The sequence below is a fragment of the Thunnus albacares genome, chromosome 9 (genome assembly GCF_914725855.1).
Source record: "Thunnus albacares chromosome 9, fThuAlb1.1, whole genome shotgun sequence".
Taxonomy (NCBI): Eukaryota; Metazoa; Chordata; class Actinopteri; order Scombriformes; family Scombridae; genus Thunnus; species Thunnus albacares.
In genome coordinates, this window is record NC_058114.1 from 10,777,633 (window position 1) to 10,784,207 (window position 6,575).

Here is a 6,575-nt window from a genome sequence, read left to right on the forward strand (position 1 = left end):
TATACAAAATTCCATGTGCATGTGCATACACATACATACAAGAGCACATCTACCCAGAAGGCACAGCATGCCTTGTTCTTTCTTACTCATCACTGACTTGTTTCATATCAACTCCTAAGTGTCAAAGAATAAAGCATATGTTCCTCTCTTGTCTTCACAGAAAGCCTAGATTCAACCCGACACACAGACACACCCACACACAGCTCACTTTAATCCCTCACACACACTTCCAGTAAACTCTGCCTTAAAATAAGCACAGGGCAAACATTGCAGCAACATCCGTGATGCTCACAGATGGACTAATGAACTACACATCCTTGATGCATCACTGGAAATACACTGGAAAATGCGTTCTTTTTCTGAACCACACCTGCTTCAATGTGAACATTTAAAACACAACAACAACACGACCAATAAACCTTAATATGAATTAGCTGACATAAGGCCATATAATCAAGCACCCCATAAATTGACTTTAAAATTAAAAACAATAGGGGAACAGGATGAAGGTTCACTGCTTATAAACACTGACTGACTGAGCAGATAACTGGCAGACTGGTTTCCAGCGCAGTGTGACGTCTTGGCTGAGAAAGCTTTTTATAATCTTTAATACAATTAGAGCATTCCACATGCATGTTTTTATCTTTAATGGCACTTCAGAAATTGAAAGATGATTTATAAGACAACTGATGGGTTGGTTGGCCGTATATTTGGGGTTTTCCCGAGCATGCAGACAGGCCCAAATGACTATTACTCTGAGGAAATAGTTGGCTCCTCCAGACAAATACATAAGGCTTCCCCCAAGAACAATCTGTGACAAACACAGCATGAATGACTCACCCTTTCTCCAACAGAAACAACACTTTCTGTATTTAACCACGCTCGTTGTCTGAGGATATATTCTTATTTCTATATTTACTTCTATTTCCTCAAATATTCAGAGAGATTTGGGGCACAGGGAGATAATACACAAAACTATCACACTCAATGCCTTGCTGAAAGTCACTGACAAATGATGATATTGTTTATGTCAGAGATGCTCATTTTCTATTCCTGCACACCCTTTTTCTAAGGATGTTAATAATCCATTTGTGAATAACAAAATTAAATGAATTACCTTTGTAAAACTTTCACTTATTCAACTTTTAATCAAACTATTTTAAATTTCACATCATGACTGTTTTTTACTGAGTAAATCTGGGAAAGCAGATTCCCAAAGAAGAACCAAATAGTCACATTCTGCTATTTAGGGTCTAAACAGGACTGTGTTGCCTCCAACTGAGGTGCATGCCTCTCTCTCACTACATTTAGGCAAAATAACAGCTGAATATGTTTTACAGTATTCATAGAAATAAGTGTTAAATGTATTGCAAAAACTGAAGTCAAGAGTGGAATACCTTCTTGGCATTGCATTAAAACTTTTTGAGCACCTGAGGCTCTGCCATTTGGAAAAATTTTAAATCCTTTTTCTCCAAATTGTCCGCTGGGCTCTAATGTAATATAGGGGCATAGTACTGTTTTCATGGGCTGAGCCACGAGAATCCATTGCCTGATAATACTACATTTGAGAGTTTTCACAGCTCAACACAGGAAACGAGGTCAGAAACTGTCCAAGGTAAAATTCCAAGGCAAAGTCCACCCAAAACTGAAACCTCATTCTTCACTCATCACGTTCATGTCTGGCAACTCCTTCTCTCCCCCACAGCTTTTCCCACACTAATCTCTACTTCAACTCACTCCATCTAAACTCTCACATGTGCAATAGGCCTCTGGAATGTTAACTCAACATGATTCCCCCAAGCACAGACTACATCTAACATATGCACTGAGACATAGAAATCTGCCAAATGTGCTCTGCCATTATCTTCATTTCTAATGACTAATTTTGATTTGTTTGAATAACTATGAAGCTGTATCAATAAGTATATCTGACTTAATAATTACTATCAACACATACAGATGAGTGATTCATTAACCAAACATAAAGTGTGTTAGTAAGGTGTTGGGCCACCACGTGCTGCCAGAACAGCTTCAGTGTGCCTTAGCATTGATTCTACAAGTCTCTGGAACTCTTCTGGAAGGAAGAACACCATTCTTCCAAAAGATATTCCCTTATTTGGTATTTTGATGATGGGGGTGGAGAGCACTATCTAACAAGTTGGTCAAAAATTTCCCATAGGTGTTCAACTGGGTTGAGATCTGGTGACTACGAAGGCCACATCATTTTCATACTCATCAAACCATTCAGTGACCCCTTGTGCCCTGTGAATTGGGGCATTGTCATCCTGGATAGAAATGTTTCATCATAGGATAATGGTGATCACTCAGAACAACTTTGTATTGATTTGCAGTGACCCTTCCCTCTAAGGGGACAAGTGGACCCAAACTATGGCAGCACAATGCCCCCCACAGCATAACAGAGCCGCTGGATCTCCTCACTGTAGGGGTCAAGCATTCAGGACTGTCCTGGTTTTTCCTTTAATTTGGAGACAGACTAACAAATTGCTCGTTTTCACAGGTAATTTGTTAGTCTGTCCCTCCCACCGCAGGAAATAATTGATTAATCCTGGAAGGCTATTGATGTAGCACTTTTCTCCTTATGAAAATAACATGGCGATTATTCGACCAATGAGAATTTGGACGGACGAGAGGATATCGACCAACTAATCAACCAGTTGACCAGGAGACTACAGCCCTAGTGTAAACATAACTATAGGTTGTTATTGCTGGGTGAATTTTAGACCTATACTGTCATTTTTGTTGTAAGGATAGGCCGCAAGAACCGGGTACCTGTTAAAAAATTTGAATTTCAGTTCTGCTCATCGGATCCCAAGCACGATAACCCATTATTATTGCAAACAAGGCTACATATCTGCAAGGATGTGGCTATCTGCCAGGACCTGTCTACATCATGCATAAACGCAACAGCATGTCAATTTGTTTAGATACGAGCATGCATTGCTAACAACACAACAGTGGTGAAAGATGGACAGCGGTAAACACTCAAAAGTGTGGCTTCACTTTGTTAAAGAAAATGACAAGGCGAAGTGCAATGCATGTGGGAAGCTAATTAGCTGTAAGTCAGGTTGCATATCAAATGCGCCCAAACATTTAAGGCAGCATGGCATCAATGGCAATGCTTTATAGAACGACAAAACTTGAGGTGGTTGAGCATCTGAATCTGTCCTACAATAGGAACCCTACTGCTACCTTTTTCAGTCATTTTTTACAGAAGTGTGCAAATGGCATCCACAAGAAAATGTATGTAATGACTGTGGATCATATGTTTTTATTGTATGTATTTACTCCAAACAATACAATAAAATCAAAATCAATCATTTACAATAAAAGTCAAAGTAAACACTTAAAAGAATAGAGATATTTTTGTTAACTAAACATTTGACCTCTTTTTCTTTTTTACCGTATTGGAATTGACACTAGGAATTGATAAGCAGAATCAGAATTGATTATCAATAAACTTTTAAGGATACCCCACCCTACCAAAGAGTGCACATGCTGAAAATGACTCATACCCTATATATGTACTATCGTTCAACATACTTTTGTGTGAATTAACAGTAGTATGTATCTTTTCGGATGCAGTGAGCTGCAATTATCACATCACTTGCTAAGAGCCTCCTTGACGGTTGGAGATGCGTAACCCTGGTAACACGTGCCAACCATAAAGTCTGAACTAATTTAAGAAATATATTATGCCTAGCAAAGTGAAACCACATATTAGGCTTACACTTAAATTGAAGTGTTATTGACATTACAACAGAGCTGCCTTGGTCCCTGGCAGCCATTGTCTGTTATGTTTTGTTGTTGTCGTCAGTATTGTATTGCATTGTGGGATATTTATAGTGGCGTAGTGTCCAGTGCTTGCATACTATAATATTATTCCCATAAATAGAAATCAATTCATGTGCTATTGGTTTTACACCAAGGTTTCAGACATACCAAAAAATTTGTTTTAGTACACTAAATAGCGTGTTAGTATAGAATACTAACACTAACATTTCGGATACAGCCACAGACTGCAGTAATCAGGCTGTGGCTACTCCTAGCCAAAGCCTCCACAGGTACAGGATGGAAGTGATGGAACGAGAGACAGACCCAGAACTCAGGCGTGGGCGCATGTGAGTCATCACATGCAACAACACCTGCTCAATTTAACTAAAAAAATTAACAAACCAAAATATTTAGCAAACTGACTGGAGGGAAATACTGTCACATGCTCATTGCATACAGTCTGGCCTCTGATATTCTGAATCAACTCTCCCCAGGCATCTACGCTGCAGCTCTTACGAAACATACTCAACGTAATTAATCAAACTGATTATTAATGTCCCAAACAAGCTGTAATTATTTTTCAGTTGTGCCAGACCCTTTGATGCAGTGAGTTTGGCCAATCAACTTGAATGAATCGACTTGACGCAAAAACATAATTACTCAACCGCTGCAGAGGACAAAAGCCGTTCACTCTTGTCCCCCCTTCTCCTGTCTCTATGGTGTACTCAAGCTTCAAATGTTCTAGTCCTCTCATGTGTTCGATCGCCACACTTTGATAAATTTGACTAGCTGCTCGAATGTTTCCATTGGGTTTTTACTATTGTCAGGGATTACATAATTTCAAGGCCTCCATGTCAGGATCCAACTGTCAACATTACAGCTGCTTTCATCTCCATAGACACTCCCTTAATTGATCAGACACCAATGTTGTACATTTGGAATTCATGATTAAAAAGATTTTAAATAATGACCTGTGTTCACACTGCAAGCAATGTCCACAACAACTAGTAAACCTGTATTTTATGCTCATGTAAATTTCAGGAGGACATGTTGCACATGTATGGATTATCAAAAAGCCACAGCAATATTTTCGCCAGTCAGTGTCCATTAACCAGCAAACACATTTCTGGTCCTGATCATTTCTTGAGCAATAGTACAGTTAGTAAAAGAATGCCAGTTTCCTGTTACATTTCCAGGATGTGGATGTAAGTAAGTTGTTAAACACAGGGTCTCCATGGTTACGGGAACATCACAAAACTCAAAAAATAAACAGGCCAGCTCTGGGGGAATCATTCACTATAACTGAATTTCTGGAAAATGATTTCATTCACCATCATAAATTTCTAGCTATGACATCATTTAGCACAAAAGACTGAACTCACTTTCAATTTCAATGTTCAGATGTGCTCAAATGATAAAAGCTGGCAAACTATTGTGAATTACAAGTTTTTAGCTGGATAAAAACATGTACTTGAGCCAAGTTACACCTGTTTCATGTTATAATGCCTTGTTTAAGCCAAAAGTTCAGAGTTTCACCATTAAATTAATCAAGGCAAATCATGGTTCAGCACTTAAAATACAATGTGGTGTAATTATACGCTGTTTACAATTTAAAGTTTTTATATAGTGTTTAACACCAGTCCGCTCCTCCATTTAACAGTTAAAACTGTTGCACTGATGTTAACACCTGTGAATTGTGTTCACACTGCAAGCAACATCCACAATGAGTAACCCTGTATTTTATTGTAATGTAAATCTGAGGGGGACATGTTGCACATGTATGGATTATCATAAAGCTACAGCAATATTTTCACCAGTCAGTGTCCATTAATCAGCAAACACATTACTGGTCTTGATCATGTCTTGAGAAACATTGCAGTTAGTAAAAGAATGCCAGTTTCCTGTTACATTTCCAGGATGTAAGTAAGCTTTCCAGCACAGGGTCTTCATGGTTATGGGAACATCACAAAACTCAAAAATAAACAGGCCAGCTCTGGGGAAAGTACAATATCTACTGTGACTGAATTTCTGGAAAATGATTTCATTCCCCATCATGACTTTCTAGCTATGACATCATTTAGCACAAAAGACTGAACTCACTTTCAATTTCAATTTCAATGTTCAGATGTGCTCAAATTATAAAAGCTGGCAAACAGTGACTGAGCCACAATTTAGCCCTAAACTTAACCCAAGAAATATTTTCTGTTTGTTCCTCAAGTCACACTTGTGACTTCCATGCTGTTTTATGTTAAGGTGTTGACAGCAACAGTTAATTAACATATACTTGAACATATATTTTGAGTTAAGCTAAGTTACACCTGTTTAACATTATAGCGCCTTGTTTAAGCCAAAAGTTCAGAGTTTCACCATTAAATTAATTTGAGGCAGAGCATGGTACAGCATTTAAAATGCAACGTGGTGAAATGATACAATATTTACAATTTCTATTTAGTGCTTAGCACCTGTCTGCACCTCCATTTAACTATGCTAACAGTTAAAACTGTTGCACTGATGTTTACATTTGTGACAGACAGCTGGCTAGCAGTTAACTGTTAGCCTGTTTTTCCACAAGATAAACACAACTAAAAAACAAACAAACAAACAAAAAAAAAAACGCTTACTCACTGCTATTTGGAAGACTTTAGTAGATTCCCCAAACGTCCTCCTGTCCAGGCAGAACAAATGATATTCTCTCCGTAGCACAATAGAGAAATATTTAACCCGTTTCCCAAATTGCTTCTCAGTCAGACAAAGATGGTCGCCGGAAGTGACATATCTCTTCA

General features: G+C 38.3%; 1 protein-coding gene across 1 annotated transcript in view; it reads right to left on the reverse strand.

Moving 5' to 3' along the window:
- The window catches only part of sgip1a (SH3GL interacting endocytic adaptor 1a), an 82,793-nt gene extending 76,249 nt beyond the window's left edge, over window positions 1-6,544 (reverse strand). The window contains exon 1 of the mRNA XM_044360825.1: window positions 6,418-6,544. The gene's annotated coding sequence lies outside the window, so the exon portion shown is untranslated. The remainder of the gene's footprint in view (window positions 1-6,417) is intronic.
- Window positions 6,545-6,575: the final 31 nt, after the last annotated feature.